Here is an 18,059-nt window from a genome sequence, read left to right on the forward strand (position 1 = left end):
GTGTTCATATGTGGGTACATGTGTGGGTCAGGTGTATGTGTGTAAAGGCATGTGTGTGGTCACCCCAGGTGTTATTCCTCAGTAGCTGTCCACCTTTGTTTTTGAGACAGGATTTCTCACTGGGACTAGGGCTTGCTGATTAGGCTAGGCTGGCTGGCCAAGAGAGTCCCTGGGATCTTCCTGACTCAACCCTGTACCCCACTGCTTTATGTGGGTACATGTGTGGGTCAGGTGTATGTGTGTAAAGGCATGTGTGTGGTCACCCCAGGTGTTATTCCTCAGTAGCTGTCCACCTTTGTTTTTGAGACAGGATTTCTCACTGGGACTAGGGCTTGCTGATTAGGCTAGGCTGGCTGGCCAAGAGAGTCCCTGGGATCTTCCTGACTCAACCCTGTACCCCACTGCTTTGAGTACAAGTGATTGCTACCATGCCTGGATTTTTTTTATATAGGTGCTGGGAATTGAATTAAGTCCTTATATTTGTGGTGAAAGCACTTTACCTAAAAATTTTTATTACTGAGAATTCCATACGTGAGTATTGTCTTTACATTTTTTCCATCTCTCCTAGTTCCCCACCAATTCCTTCCATGTCTTCCCATCGCTTTCAATTTCTTGACTTCTACTTTATTATTGTTACATTTACATACATACATATGTATACCATTATATGCAACCATAATATGTAATATTTAATATTATATTTCATATAATATACATAATACACTGAAGTCCATTTAGTGGTGCTTGTGTGTACCTGTGTTTATGGCTGTCCATTTGGGATTAGATAACCTCTCAGGGAGCTAGTACCTAGAGAAAATTGATTCTTTCTCCCTCAGCATCCATTGATTACCTGTAACTCTACATCTTGAGGAAGGACCCTTTGACATTCCCTCCATCCACCTCGGCATCTTCCTGGTTTTAGTATTATCTGATTTTGTTAGCCTGCCATACTGTGGAGATTTTAATGGTGAAGCTTCCTAGTCATATCTAGAATACATCAACTAGCTGCCATATCTTTGATGTAATTTTTTATGATCAGATATGGAAATTTTAGAAAAAGATTAAGGTGAATGGAGGAAAGATGGGTGATGGGGTAGGAAGATTTGTTGGGGTTTTTTAATACCATACAATTTTGTATAATAGTTAATCCCATTTTATTTAAAAAGCAAGAACTCTGCATTTATAACATCCATTACATTATTTGATAATCCTTGAAGCAAGTTTATTTTACACACTATGTAAATTTAAAAACACTGAGTTGATTTTCCCACTTCATAAGGAGAAACCAGAATGGTGGTTAGAATTGTCTGTCATTTCTTAAGCTCACTAGTGATGCTGTTCTCACAAGAACAGTCCTCTGTAGTTGGTTTCCACTTCATAGTAAATGACAGCTCTTGATTCCCTTTACTGCTAAATGTATAAAGAAATGCTAAAAGTCATCATAGACTGCTGGGTAAGTAGCTTCAGTTGTCAACTTGACACACCTGGTTAGAGGGAACCTCAGTTGAGGAATTTCCTCCATTGGATTAGCATGTGACGATGTCTTTGGGACATATTCTTGATTCTTTAACGATGTGGGAGTGCTCAGTCCACTATGTGAAGTACCACCTCTGGGTAGGTGGTCCTTTATTGTATAAGAAAACAGACTGAGCACAGACCAGAGGAGCAATCCATTAAGTAGCATACTTCTAAGGTCTATGCTCCAGGTTCTTGCCCTTGACTTTCCTCCATGACTGACACTGCTGTAAGCCCAATAAACCATTTCCTCCCAAAGTTGGTTTTCATCAATGTTTTATCACACTAATAGAAAGTAACTAGAACACAGACTGAGGCAGAAATTCCATGAGCATTCTATTGATTGTGCTTAAAGAAATAAGAAGCTGAAAATCACCCAGAACTGTTTCTGGGAAACAATTTTTTTTTTCATTGATCATCTCTAAGATATCCTGTTTAGGTGCTGTTAAGGGAAATATATACAAATGCACATAACAAAATGGTATGCAATGGGCACCAGATGCCACAGGAAAATTTGTACACATGTAACTACTCAGAACTGTGAGAAACCGCCAGTCTTGTTTCCCTTACTCTACTAGGTTTATAATCCTTATCTGTATTTCAATTTTTCTTTGAAAAAGTGCATAACAAATCTTACAAATTAGGTAATGTAAATTAGATTGATACTTTGTTCTAAAAAGATGGGTGCTTAGGGTTTCAGGAGGTCTAGGTTATATAGTCTTTATACTAAAAAAAAGTATAAAGTCATTATTATGAATTGACCGTTGTGCACGTCTCAAATTCATTATTGAAATCCTAGCCCTTAAAATGATGATATTTGGGGATTTGGAAGATAGTTAATGTCTTATAATATTGTTGTTGTGAGATTGGGAGTCTCATGATGGACTTAGTGTCATTAGAAAAGTAAGAGACAAGTTCATTTTCTCTTTGCCATATGAGGTCATGTGAGAATGCAACAAAGTGACCATACCCAGAAACCAGGACCCAGAAGAGGGTCCTTACTAGAACCTAACCATACCGAAACCTTGATCTTGGACTTACAACTTCCAGAAGCAAGAGAAATAAATTTGTTATTTAAGCCTCCTAGTATATGGTGTTTTGTCATGATAGTCTGAGCTAGCTTTAATTTAATTACTTCAATTTTCTTTAGAGGGGTCTCATGTTATAGCCTAGGCTGGCCTTAAACTCAATAGGTAGCTGAGGATGACCTTGAACTTCTAATTGTCCAGTCTCTATCCCCTAAATCCTGGGAATTATGGATGTGTACTTTCATGTGCAGTTCATGTCGATCGAACCCAGGGCTTCTTGCATGTAGACACGCACTCTACCACTGAGCTAATCCCTAGCCCTACTTTAATTCTTAACTATCAAAAAATGCAATTTAAAAAATCTTTTTTGAGATAGGGTCTCCCTATAACCCCAGTGGGCCTGGAACTCGCCATGTAAACCAGGCTGGCCTTGATCTCACAGAGATCTTCCTGCCTCTGCCTCCAGAATGCCAGGATTAAAGGTGTGTGTTACCATGCCTGACCACAAAATACAAATGTTTTAAAATGCTGAATTAATTGCCCAGCAATGTTCAGAAGTAAAAGTGTTGCCAGGATATCCCCACTGTGAATGACTGGGGAAATTTGAATTTTGATCTAAGTGACTCGCACCTGCATCACTCCCATTACAGCCCTTTCACCAACATTTCACTCCAGAGTGCAAACATAGCCAGAGAGAATTCTAAATTTGTACAGCTGAAGCTTGTCAGTTAGCATGATCACTATGCTTACAAATACTTTCTGTTGGCTTAAAACTCTACAGTAAATGTGCTATTTTTCATTATTTGCAAAAAACTGGGAGCTTTTAAAACTTCAATTCAAATATATGGAACTACCAAAAGCTCCTAGTTGGTTGAGCTGGAAACAATCCATTGATACTGCAGCTATTTTTCATTAGCCACTATTTCTAAATGCCTTATACTACAATTTGCTAGTAAGAAGTTGCTTGCTATCGATGTACAAAATAAAATAACACATGATTTCACAACACAGAGCCTCCTATGTCTGCAGTTGTCAATTCTCATGGTTCTAAAGTGATGTACTAGAACCACAAAACTAACCACACATGATGCACATCATTTGTCATTTCAGAATTCTAAGGACACCGTCACCCACTTAACTCTGTCGTCACCAAACTTGATCCTCTCCACAGTGCACAGGACTCACTGAACTTAGGAGAAAATACATCAATACTTAGATGTAGCATTTGATGGCTGTTCAAACTATGATAATTAGTTCTGAATAGATGTGCAAAGACTGATGGTGATCTTTAAAGCAGATAGTGGATAAAATGAATAGACTAATTTGCCCAGCAAATGAGTTTGAAATATTTGCATATGAAAAGGCAAGAGAAATAAGCAGATCAATGTGAAGATAAATGGGAGTAGCTTTGTGATTAAACTATGGCTTAGAACTGGAAGACTAGCTCTACAATCTGCTGACTGACTATTCTTATGATCTTGGAAAACCTTTTTCATTTCTCTACCAAGTTGATATGACAGCTTTAATTCTCTTCTCTGATAGTGACTAAGGATGGTTCTGTAGGTAATCATTAAGATGACTGATAATAACCAGAGAACACACTGCACATTTAGACTTCATGGAAAGGAAGTAGACTCTGTTTTGTGTTACATCTTAATGTCTGGCATATAGCATCAACAGCACACATGTACAAAGGAACACACTACGTCAGCCTTTCCAGGGCAATACGTAGATTAAAAATTTTGAAAATAATTTTGAAAATTTGAAGGTCTTGGGATATAATTGCAATAATTTGAGGTCATTCTAATTAAGCTAAGCATGGTTTTCATCCTTCTTAAAATTTGCAAGACTATTTTTCTTTCCATAAAGAATAACCACAAAGGAAGTCTAGTGTGAAAATAAGCCAAAACAGACTTCTCTTATAAAACATCTGTTTCTTATAATATTTGAGGTTCAGTTGAGAAAAATATTTCTTGTAGGGATGACAGAAAAAAGCATAAAGTAGCTTGTCACATGACCAAAATGTAACCTTAAATGAAAATATTATAAAGGCTTACTTTTAAAAAAATCAAAGATCTGGGCTGCACAGATATCTGAGTGGATAAAGTTCTCTTTTACAAACATGAGAACTGAGTTCAGTCCTCAGAACCCATGTAAAAAAACAGAGTCAGGTGTAGTGGTGGGCATTTGTAACCCAAGCATGAGGGAGGCAGAGAGAGGCAGATCTCTGGCATTCTCTGGCCAGAAGACCATATCTGCATGGTGAGTTCCAGATCATTGAGAGACCATGTCTCAGATCAGGTGGGTAGTGCCTAAGGAATAACACCTGAGGTTGTCCTGTGGTCTCCACTCACATAAGCACATGTATGTGTACTCTTACGTGCACACACACGGACACACACACACACACACATACACACAGATCAAAGGTCTAATAGAGTTTGAGATTCATTATTTTGCATTGAGATAAATGGCTCTTATTCTTTATTTAAAATCAAGAATGACATGTAGAAACTATATCATCTTCATGAAATTTAAAAGTAATGCTGTCAGTACATCATTGTCCTAATAATATACATGGGGATCATGTGAGTTCATGACACTTAGAGCCACACTTCATGTGCCCAAGAATGCAGTTGATTCAAAAACAGCTGTGACAACAGAAGCATCACATCTGAATGAATTCTTCAACAATAATATAATGTATTAAAGAACGATAATTGCATAGTTGACGGGTGGATGCATAGGGAGAGGTTTGTATATTAACAATGAGATTATGGGGAAGTTTTTGGAAGTTTCTACCATGAACATACATATACACATAACTATATTAGCTCATGGATAATACCGATATTATATTTGCATTCATATAAACACTATAGGAACTCCTAGTACAAATAATAATCATATAATGGCAACAATAATGAAGCCCTGTATCTTGTGGGACTAAAATTACTATGCTATTGTAATTTTATAATTTTCTTTGAATATATTTATGCTTATCTGAAATCGTCAATTATGTTTAATATAGAAAGATTTTTTTCCTGTTTTAGTTTACTTCTCTATTGCTGTGATAAAACAGTAACAAAAATAAACTTGGGGAGGAACGGATTTATTTCATCTTACTCTTCCAAGTGACAGTTCATCTTTGACAGAAGCTGGGGCAGGAACTCAGGGCAGGAGCCCAGAAGCAAGAACTGAAGCATAGACCATGGAGAAACGTTGCTTACAGGCTTGTTCTTTTGGCCTGTACTCAGCTTGCTTATACAATCCAGGACAACCTGTCTGTGGATGGGGGCAACACCCACAGTGGGCTGGGCCCTTCCACATCACTCAACAATCAAGAAAATGTCTCACAGATGACTTGCCCATAGGACAATCCAATCCAAGAAATCCCCAACTGAGCCTCCCTCTTCTCAGGTGTGTCAGGTTGACAACTGAAGCTATCTAGTGCACTTCCCAAAATGCAAACTGGTAGAGAGAGAGAGAGAGAGAGAGAGAGAGAGAGAGAGAGAGAGAGAATGACAACATTTGTTTTAAAACCAAGAGTGGACCTCAGTTGCCATGCACAGTCTTTCCTCCCTCACCGACTTTATTTAAAGGTATATATACTTGGCAAGTGTTTTTGTCCTGTTTAGAAGATAGAAAAATTGAAATACATATATTTAACTAGTTTAATCAAGACTAGAAAGAAAGCAATCTGCACAAAGGAAGCATTCATATGAAGTGATAGAATTTGAGGTATTTTTAAAATTGGCATATACAATTATCAGAGGATTTAAAATTGAGAAATAAATTGATTTCTATTATGTTTTTACATTTTGTATATTCTGTGAGCAATTTTTATGATTTATCCAGCACTGCACTAGAAAGATCTGACATTGCAGCACGTGAAAGGTAAGTTCATAATAAGTCCCAGAGCTAAAGGAAGTAGGCAGGAAGTGAAGATTCACTTACTCATGTCATGAGAATTCATGGCTAGATAGCCTTGATAACATTCAGTTAGACAGCACTGCTGATTTTAGAAGATTTTGTCTTGGGAACTCTAAGTAGAGTCATTTGGGGGAGCATTTGCTTTTATGTTTCCCACTATATTTAAGTGGTTTGGGCTATATCTTTTTGGGGGTAGCCAGAAAGAAAACCTTGGCATGGTGCGGTCTATAGAATATATTGTATAAGCTCTGTATTTGACAATTGTCCTATGTAGTCAACTAGTTAGCCTTATTTTGCTAACTGTAGGGGGGGCAGAGAAAGCAGAGACTTTCATCTTCAACCAAAAAGGCATTTTTGCTCAATCTCCATCCAGTTGCATTGGGATTATAATCATACCATCCAATCCTATCTGTGACTTTTTTCTCACTGGCAGTAGTCAATGACCCCAGACTATGTTTCAGAAGAAAGCTATGAAAACTGATGCAGAAACCTTGGGGAGATAGAGGAGGAATACCTTAAACTCTAATGTTCTGTTCATAATCCAGTTTCATAATACTCTGCCTTCCAAGTGTTGGTTTACTCAAATGACTCCAGATTTGCATTTGTTATAAGCAAGACTACACCCTTTTTAATTCATTCTGGCTCCTAAATACTAATTTTTAATAAAAATTTGGTGACATATAAGTTGAATAGCATACTATAGGAAGAATAAACTTTGACAAGTTTGCAGATAGTAAATGAAACAGAAAGTAAGATTGAAGAAAGTTGCTGTGACAGGGTGTGATGGCTAATTTTGATTGTCAATTTGATTGAGTAAACATGTAGGGCATTGATGGTCATCTGATCGTTCCTGTTGTCTTTCCATCCTTTTCTTTTGGAATGGGAATGTTTATTCTGTCCCATTGTATATTGGAATTATGTAAATTAAATTTTTATTTTCCATGGGCTCACAATGAAGACATTCCTACGAGTCTCAGAAATGACTTTGGCCTTTTGAACAGTGTTGGAACTGCTAAGAATTTGTGTACTCTTAGAGATGGACTAGATGCATTTTAAATTTTGAGCTGATAAGAATTTCAATTTTCTGGTCCAAGGGTGGAATATTACAGTTTAAAGGGATGTGTTTGTGTGCCAAGTTGACAGTAAGTGTAATCATGATGACTAATTTTTGTTGTTGGCTTGGGTTGACAGAAGCTTCTACAACTGTGGTAAAAGGGATCAACCACTAAACACCTGAACTTTTAAAGCACACCTTTAGATTCTGAGGACAGAAAACGCTCCTTGAACATAGGCAACATCATTACATGGGCTGAGATTCTAGCCTGATTAAAAAGTGGAAAAGGAAAAGGAAAGCCAGATGAACTGACATTCCTGGTCAGCGCCACAGACCAAGATGCTCCTGCTGCTATGACTTTCCCTGCCATGATATATTGCATTCTTCTAAACTATGAGCCAAAAGAAGCCCTCCTATAAGTGGCTTTTACTCAGGTATTTTGTTGCATTGACTATAAACTTAGCAAATATGTAAGGCAAGAAAAGCAGTTCATTGAGACGATCTTATACTGAAGAGGGTAACAGCACTGTGTAAAGACCAAGGTGACATTTCAGACGTGGGCCCACCAGTAGTTCATGGAACCTCACGTAGATGCTCCCGTTCCCGACCCAGGGTCTTGGGAGTATCTCCCCTCCTTTTTAGCCTTACCATATGTCAACATTCTGAATTTTTTTTTCCTTTCTGTTCCCTTTGTGGGCTATTTTAAAATGTTAATCTCTCCTTTCATTTATTAGGCATGTAGCCAAAGTGACTTTAATTATTTTAAATATGCATTCACATTTTCCCATGTATATACATGAAATGATAATTATAGAAATTGGACCAGAATATATGTTTAGTCCAGGGATGTTGAAACAACGTATCTGCTGTACATATGGCAATAACAACACGAATAGCAACAAGAACTACAGCCACAGTTGCAGCATCAGCAGCTGAGGTTTCCTTTTGTGCAGGGAGAGTCCCTAAGAGTGTCTCATGGGTCTGTTTGATCTTCACAGCAAGTCTGGGACACACAATGTCTACAGTTTCCAAATGAAGAAACCAAGGATCAGGGAGATTAAATTGCCCAAAGGCATGGGGCTTGTCAGTAGTAAGACAGTATGATGGAGACAAGTGCTTTATTTTCTAAAAGGTCATTTAAAAGATACTAAAAAATGAATTTTAATCCCAGCACTCAGGAGGCAGAGGCAGGTGGATCTCTGTGAGTTCAAGGCCAGCCCAGTCTACATAGTGAGTTCCAACACAGCTGGGGCTACAGGGAAACCCTGTCTCAAAAAGACAATAATAATAATAATAATAATAATAGTTATTATTATTATTATAAACAATTATTCCAAGCAAGTGCAGAAAAATAATTTTGCTTGAGCAAATGGCTACCCCAAAAGAAAGCTTCACGTTTTCAGTGATACCACAGGCAACACGGATTGTTGTGGAAGAAACTTCAAAGATCAAAGATGAATATAAAAGTTCACTGCAGAGGTACCTTTTCAGATGTATTGATTTTCTTTCTGGCAGACACTGTGTAGCAGTGACAAAGTAGGAACGATGTAGAGGAGAAGAAGACGTGTGGATGTGATGAGGTGACGAACGCTCAGTAAACAGAATTAGGGTAGACAGCCATGTAAATCACTACCTGGAAACAAATTTTGTTAAGGAAAGATGGAAAGAATATATAGGGAAAAAAATTGAATATAACTAAGCAGCCAGTAATTTTCCGTGTCCCACCTTGCTGCCCCTTTGTGTTTGTGGCTCAGCAGCTTTATTACAATGACAGACCCACTCACTTCCTATCATTGGCCCTTGAGATCACTTTAAACTTCTCCATTCCATAGATTGGGGCTGATTTTTAAAGTGTAAGCAGATTGGCTAGGAGCACTTGATCACTGTCAAGGGTCCACAGTGGGTAGTCTTCATCTTCAGGCCTCTGAATTGTATGACTTCTATGATTATATTCTATACTTTATCTCCAGCTCACCAAAACACACATGAGAATTCATTCATTCTATTTTAGCTCACTGTAACCTTTTCTAATTCTTCCTTCTCTGCTTTTCTTTGCCCTTTCAACAATTCGAAATTGAAAGGTTCTAGGAAAATTCAGTTTCTAGCAATTACTATGATCTTGCTCTATATATTTACAGACATTCATACAATTCAATAATTGCCTCTCCATTACCTCATTTAATCTTTGTGATGTGAACAGTGGGGATTCTCTGCCCTCAGAAGGTCAACTTTTGGACTGTTTTTCAGGACAGTGAGACCAAACCATTTCCATAGAATCTTCATATAACAAGAAATGCTCCAAGGATGGAAATTCCATTACAGTGTATTTCGCTCTCCTTTCATATTCTTATTTCTCTAAAGAAAAGAAGTGCCAACAAAGCATCGTTTTAAAGTATGAGGACTAAGCATTGGTGGTTTGCTGTACATTCTGACGTAATTTTACAATTTCCTTAAAGATGTTAGAAAGTCAGAAATATTTTAAAGCAATTAAGCTATAATTTAAATTGAACTCATTTGAAAGCCTTCTGTAATATCATGGACCATTTCACTTTGGTAATTAAAAATGCTTGAGTTTTGGAAATAATTGGGTAGAATTATTAGTTATTGCTTAGTTTTGACATTCATTTAATTTAAATCAATCTGAGTGTAATTCCATTACTTCATTTATAATTTACCAAAAGGAGTTTAAAGGAAAATATTCTTTGGTTTAGTTTAAAAACCTTTCATAATAATATTTTTAAATATTTTATTTATTATTTTTATTTTATGTGTATGGGTGTATTGCCTGCATGCTTATAAATGCACCCATGTCATACAATTCCTGTGGAGGTCAGAAGAGGGCATTGGATTCCCCTGGAACTAGAATCACAGAGAGCTGTGGTTGTAAATCAAATCCAAGTCTTCTGAAAGAGCAGCCAGTGCTCTTAACTGCTGAGCCATCTCCTCAGTCCCTATAGTAATTGTTTTTAAATACTAGAGACTTTTTTGGTATGTGAATTTATCACTTTCTGCTTTCTCTATTGCAGTGATTGGCTTATTCTAGGTGTCTCAAATATCAGCTTGTAAGTTTTAATGTCATGAATAGTGAAAAAAAAAAAAAGCCAGGATTGGACAACGTCCTTAAATAGATCTTTTTGATGTTTATGTGATGTAAGATTTTGACAATGAGCAATAAATTTGCATCTAGAAGTATTATGAGATAATCTATATTCTATTTTAAGTTTTCTTCTCTAATTCTACATTTAGAAATAGACTGTATTCTAGTCCTGAAATATTGAAAATATTGAAACAGTTTTAATATTACTGTTTACACTTTATGAAAGTATAAAAGTTGAAAACAAGCATTATTAAATAAATGTCTCATTTAACTGAATCTTCCCAAGGAAAATCATATAATTTCTAGATAGCTAGAATTTCTGGTAATTTAAAAATATCCTAAGACATGGCAAAAATTGTCGATTATTTTCAAGCCCTAGTTTTCTTCCTTTGTCTGACCATTTCTGTTTCTGATTGCTTTGGCACTGAATACAACAGTCATTGTTTTAATTTTAATTAGCTCCTGAGCCACTTACACAGTGTGTTTAGACCATGCATCTTAGGTGAACCATAGCTCTTTTGGATTTTCATCCTCAGTTAAAATTCATTCCAAATGTTACGATACTAAAGGTTGTTTAGGTGGTTCTGGTCGACTCTCAGTATATCTGAGCCCTCCAGCAACTCAGAAAGATGCCTCTTTGACTTACTTCAGAATTCTATGATTTTCTTGCCAGGGGCAATTCTACAAGGAAATGTATCCTGAGAATTTTCCATAATTCAAATCCAGATCCTAATTAGGGTGGTGGTCAAGGGTGTCACCAAATCTATGTCAATTTTATACTCAGTATTTAGGCTGTCATTCCCTTCCCTCAAATCTGATTTGCTACTTCTCACCCATCAGCTTAATCAAAACAACGAAAAGGAAAAAAAAAAAAAAAAAGTCTTGTTTTAAATTTAAATACAAAATACTCAAATTAGTTTTGTTATTTGCTTTTGTAATTCATCATGCTGTTTAATTATACCTCCAGCACGTCACCTAGAAAGGCTGCTAGCAGGAATACCAACCCTTCTCCAGGATGTCTCCTAGAGACCGGTTCACCCACTGCTGTGTGGCCACCAGCATCTTGCCTCTCCAGTTGTAAAGTTGAGTGATAAAGCTGTTGCCATTGGCATCTTTCATGTGACTATTTTCACATAAAAAGGCCTGAATGTCCCTTTCTCTGTTGGTGATCACACTAATTCTTCACAAATTAGCACTTCCAGTCACCATATACAGGTTACTGGTGTCAAATTTGATGATGTTGGTTATATATTGCCAGGGTAGCAAATGGCAATTTGGTCACCAGATGAGGGAATTCTTTTGTGCCCACAAAGATCTTTCTCACTTTGTACCACTTGTACTTGGCCTCCCACATGCAATACGATGAGCAGCAAAGTGACCGTTGGTGTCACAGATCAGATAGAAATTCTCTCCAGTCTTGCCAGTGCTGATGACGTCCATAAACACAGCAGGGTAAATTATTTCAGTTCTGACTTTGCCATCAATTTTAATGAAGCATTGCATGCAAGCCTGTTTCACTTCATCTCTGGTCAGGTCATACTTAAGTTGTTCCTTAGGAATATTATGAGAAGCAGACATTCTCTCAGTTTGTGAGGATCAGTGGATGGACGAGGAGCAAACACACCAGTCATTTATCCAGCATCAAATGTTTTGGAGTTGCTACACAATTCATAGGTTTCTTGGAACTATGAGCCATGGCTGCACTGGGAATAGAAAAAAGCTCATTTACCCAGAATTTTTGTCTCTAACATTTCTTTGTTAAATTAAGGCTGCACTTTAAACTTCAAACTTCAAATTGGATCTTGCCTCTATTTTATATATTTGTCTGGGGTGCTGTACTGGTTAGTTTTGTCAACTTCATATAAACTAGAGACACCTGGGAAAAGAGAACCTCAACTGAAGAGTTGTCTCCATTAGTTTGGCTTGTGGGCACGTCTGTGTGGAATTTTCTTGGTTGCTGATTGGTACAGGAGGGTACGGCCTACTGTGGGAAGTGTCATCCCTAGGCTAGTGGGCCTGGGCTGTATAAGAAAGGGGGTTAGGGACTGGAGATATGACTGAGCACTGGCTGCTCTTGCAGAGGACCTAGGTTTGGTTCTCAGCACCCACATGGCAGCTAACAACCATTCAAAACTCTAGTTCTGGGGGATATAATGCCCTTATTGTGCTAATCCAATAATTTTTTTGCCCTTATTTCTAAAGAATAAGAACTTTAAAAGCATATTGTTGGTTTTCTGTTGCTGTGCTAAAACACCATGACCAAAAGCTACATATAGAAGGAACAGTTTATTTGGGGTTATGGTTACAGAGAGCTAAGAGCCCATCATGGCAAGAAGCATGGCAGCAGCAGCAGCAGATCTTACATCTTGAACAGCAACCGCAAAGCAGAGTGAGCAACCTGGAAATGGGGCAAGGCTGTGAGCCCTCAAAGCCTATCCCAGTAATGTGCTCCCTCCAGCAAGGCCACACCTCCTAAAGGTGCCACCAACTGGAGACCAAATGATCAAATGCTTGTGCCTATAGGAAACATTTTTCATTCAATCCACCACAATTATTATATCTAAATATATCAATAACTTTTAGTATCATCAAGTAGTGATTCAATTTCTAATGCATAGTTTCTGTTTGTTTAAATGTAAATCCCAATAAATTACAACATCAGAATTGGTTTCATGACTCTTAATCCAGCCTCACTTTATGAATTTTACTTCTCTCTTTGTTTCTCTTTCTCTGTCAGGTATTTCATCAAAGCAAAGAAAAAAGTAAATAATACATTCTCCATTACATGTGGATATGTTTTGGTGCAATTCATTTAGATAAGGCAAGATTAATGCTTATTTCTTTTTGTTCACAGTTTTCTAGAATAATGACTTTGTCCACCAGTGTCCTCTGGTGGTTTAACTACAACACATTTTTAGTTTTACTAGGAGCCCATGCATCTAAACACAATACATCGTTTTCCTAAAAATTTCCCCTCTTTAGTCAGTGGGGGCCTCTGAAAGTTGGCTCCTGGTTCTTTTGATGTGACAGTAGTCGTTTATGATAGTTTCCTTCCAGCTTTCAATTATAATCAGATTCTTCAGACTCTGTAAACATTGTCTGTCTGTGCCAGAAAGCAGCCATGTCCCCGAGGAGCTGTCTTCCTCCTTAGTCAGAAATGGAATTTGAAAATCACATTTGGGATCTCCTTGTTTCATTGTCTCCAACTCTTCTCAGTGGATACATACAGGAAATGCATGACTGCCTCAGTGTATTCCTAAGACAAGATAGTAATGAGTTCACATTTTAAATTTCAATTTGATAGTACAGTGTTCATATTTCTCTACTTGCTTCTTACATCTGTTTTCTCTTTTTCTGTAGCAATAATCCTGGTTCTCTAAAACACTTGGAATTGAATAAGCCCATGCAATATTTGCTTTTTTATAATAATGTTTATTTTGCTTTAACCATTTATTGGTTGTATTACATATTTAGCTGAATACATTTCTAGCTTCATTTAGTTAATTTAAATTTTTATGAATTCTTCTTAAAATGTTTACTATGTTCTGTGATTCTATAGTTTATTAGTGGTTTCGAACCTAAGTCCGTAATGCAATGAAGTCCTAGAGTCTGTATCTGCACCTTTCACATTCTTCTTCCCTCTTCAATAGATAGCCATTAATTATAGACTATCTTTCCAGTCTTGGTTAAATTAGTATAAATATAAAGCTCTGTATATACACATTATATATTAATATATAATGTATGCTATACATAATAAATTGTATATAACACATAATGTATAACATGCATACAATACACATAATTATTATTTTCTAAACTATAGTATACTATACATTTCCTATTTCCTATCTTGCTGTTTCTCTTGTGTGTGGTTTTGCTCACAATCACCTCTTCACAATGCAGCCCTTAACAATATGACTTTAGACTGGACTCCATGGGGGTGCATGCAGATATTCTTTATTTGATTTTCAACACCTTAGTACCCCATTACATAGATTATTATAACTGATCCAGTCTGTACCTTACTGGTATACATTTGAATCTTTCTTTTGCTTTCATAAATAGTACTACAATGCAGTGTGCATACATCTTTTTATGACTGTAAATCTTTGAGAATGTATATGAGTAGATTTGTATATCTGAGGATAAAGGCACATATAGCTCTGCCAGACATTGTCAAATTCTTTACAAGTCAGTGTGCCATGCTTGCATTCATACCAATAGTGCATGAAATGCCTTTTTCTTCTTGCTAAAGTGGTTTGGAGTTTATTAATCTAATAGTTGAGAAGTGCTATATTAGTGTAGTTATAGTATGCTTTTATCTAATTATAAGCTAGGTTTATCATCTTTTCATACAATTAGAAACCACTTGCTTTATGATTTACTTTTCTGTGTACCATATATGCATTTCTATAGCCCATTTTCCCGAGTTGTTGAGATTTTATTTTAAAGTGTGTGTGTGTGTGTGTGTGTGTGTGTGTGTGTGTGTACATGAATGCAGGTACCTGCGGAGGCCAGAAAAGGGTAGAGATGAGAAGAGGACGTTGGAGTTCCTAGAGCTGGAGCTATAGGCAGTTGTGAGCCACCTAACATGATTGCTGTGAACCAAACTTGGGTCCCCTGCAAGAGCAGCAAGTGATCCTAACTGCTGAGCCATCTCTCCAGCCCATCTTCCTACTTTTAAAAGTTCTTTATTATAATAATGTTAATCCTTTTAAAGTGCTATATTATAAACATTTCCCCAAGTTTTTTACCTAAAGTAGTTGATATTAGGAATTAATTGTTAAATTATTGTAGAAATTAGATGCTACTAAATACACTGTTAAAAAGATGTCACAGTGTTACTAAAAAATACAATATTTAAAAATATATTTGACAGTACTTCCTACTATTTAAATTTGTGGAAAATATTTTGTTGTCAAAAAAGCATGTTTTAAAATTTTTAAGAGAAACATGAGGATAAACCTAAGGAAAAATATTTATGGATTATATATTCATCAGTAATTTTTATTTTCTGGCACCTACAAAACAGCCTGGGCAGGTATTGGGCAAAAGTATTTGATTTTGTTTTCCAAAAGGCTGAAGTCCAAACACTGAATCACCATAGGCAAAGTTACTTAACCTATTTGAACTTCAGCCTCTTCATACAGAATAAATGGAAACAGTAATATATCTCTCACAAAAAGTCAATATGAAGATAAGTGATGGTGTCAATGTGTCTAAAATGTGGTAGATCTTAAGTATTTTCATACCACTTGGTTAGTTAGTAACCTAGCTTGACTTACCACACTATCAGATATCTAGGAGCAGGTTAACTTCCCTAAGACTTACTGATCCTTTTTCACTTATTTTATTTTATGTGTATGTATGTGTGCTTGAACTTATGTATGTACACCAGGTGCATGCCTGATGCCCAGGAAGCCAGATGAGGGTGTGGGATCCCCTAGAACTGGAGTTACAGGCAGTTGTAAGCTGTCCAATATGAGTGTCAGGAACTGAACTTGGGGTTTCTGCAAGAGCAGTACCTGTGCTTAACCCCTGGGCCATCTCTCCAGCCTCTCATTATCTGATCTGAGACGTTTTCTTTAACTATCTCAGGTGAAGAGATTTATTGCATCTGCTTCAAAGTTTAGATACTAAAGTCGCAAGAAGGGCACTACTCTGACTGCATTTAACTTATCCCTTTATTTCACTGATAGCTCCATCAAGGTAGGGTTCATGTCTTATCAGGCAGCTCACAACTTCTTGTAATTCCCATTCTTGGGGATCTGATGCCCTCTTCAGGCCTCCATGGACACCTGCGCAAGTGTGCACATCTACACACAAATGAATTTTTTAAAAAAATCTGATGACAAAACAATATTAGTAACAAAGATGACAAAGGATAGTCTAGAAGGAAGAAATAGGGTAGGCTAGCCCACTCTATATATGAGAGAGTGGCTGAGGTGGGTCAAGAGAAAAATACAGGAGCCACTTACTGGAGAGACAAATATGCCTTGCAAGAGACTTGAATGTATACTGGAGTGTTGTCAGCATGAAAACGTTATCTTCAGATCTGTGCCACTCTGTCTGCTTTGTGAAGAGATGATTGGGAAGGAAACAACTCACAGGACCTCTGTACTCTTCATTCATTCATTCATTCATTCATTCAACAACTATTGAATTCCTACGTGTTCTAGGCCTATGAGAGTCATTGAGAAATATGCACTAACAAGCTAATGTAGGCACTGCCAGTGTGTATGGAAATTATGGAGAATGTATTTTTGGAAGGGGGTTAGATAAAGATTACAGAAGACTAGCTTATGTGTCTAGATTGATTTTTTCAGGATCACTTTTCAAGATGTCCAAGGACATCTGAATTTTAACTTTCAGGCCTAATTGTCTTTGTAACCCCTAGTTTCCTTTCAGTGTGTGTTTATAAAGTAATCACTGAGGCTCTGTCAGACCTATTTAGAGAATACTTTAATTGCTTGAATTAGGGTAGATTTGCCTCTGCAGACACCTTGGAATGAGATATAAGCCATAAATATTTTAAAATCTAGACAATTTTACATTCCTTTCAGACATGGTAGGGATTAAATTGGGTTCCAGGCTTATAGGAAAAAAAAACAGTGGGGGCAATAATCAGCCTACAACCGTTTCCTTCAGTGTTAGACCTGCTCCTCACTTAAAGGAATCAAGAGGCTATCTTTACAGACATGGGGTTCTAAAGCATTCTTGGTGGGTTAGAAAAGCTGGATATTCCAAGGTGTTTGGGTAGGTCTGCTGCATGATGATTTGTTGTGTTTTAATATTTAGTGCTGAACTATAAAACTTGAACCATCAGTGGTTCCCAATCTAGTGAATTTACTCCCCACTCTATTCCCATGTGAATTCAACTGGCAATATCTGAAGATATATTAGGTTGTTATATGTCAAATCCAGTGGGAAGGATACTTCTGGCATTTTATTCATAGACATCAGTGATCTCGCCAAATGTCCTATAGTGCCTGACATACTTACACATACTCCCCACTATGATAAAAAATTATTGAGCCCAAGTATCAATAGTATTAAGGTCAAGAAATCTTGGTATAAGGTTTTTGTAATTAAATGCTAGAAAACTGATGGCAAAGTCCTAAGTAAGAAAGACCAATTATGAAAAGCAAATTTTTTAACATGTCCAAATCAACAACCTTGAAGATTATACATAAAAAAGGCACCATCTGCTTTATAATTTGATTAGAGACAAGGAGTGTATACTGCGTAATTTCACTTGCCAGGTTTTATTGTAGACATAAATGCAAAAACATAGTTATTGTGTCTACCCTTGGATAATTGGCTTTCTATAAAGCATATATAACAAAAGGATATCTTTTTTATATATTTCTCTTCATTTCCAATTTCAGCTATTATAAACAGAGTAAATCTAGTTTGGAAGTGTCTGTAA

General features: G+C 36.8%; 1 protein-coding gene and 1 pseudogene across 1 annotated transcript in view; one reads left to right on the forward strand and one right to left on the reverse strand.

Moving 5' to 3' along the window:
• Nucleotides 1-18,059, forward strand: part of Stard13 (StAR related lipid transfer domain containing 13) — a 384,230-nt gene that overhangs the window by 28,172 nt on the left and 337,999 nt on the right. The window lies entirely within an intron of this gene.
• LOC103727249 lies at nt 11,615-12,323 on the reverse strand (annotated as a pseudogene).

The sequence above is a fragment of the Nannospalax galili genome, unplaced genomic scaffold (assembly GCF_000622305.1).
Source record: "Nannospalax galili isolate Female #2095 unplaced genomic scaffold, S.galili_v1.0 scaffold768, whole genome shotgun sequence".
NCBI classification, from domain to species: domain Eukaryota; kingdom Metazoa; phylum Chordata; class Mammalia; order Rodentia; family Spalacidae; genus Nannospalax; species Nannospalax galili.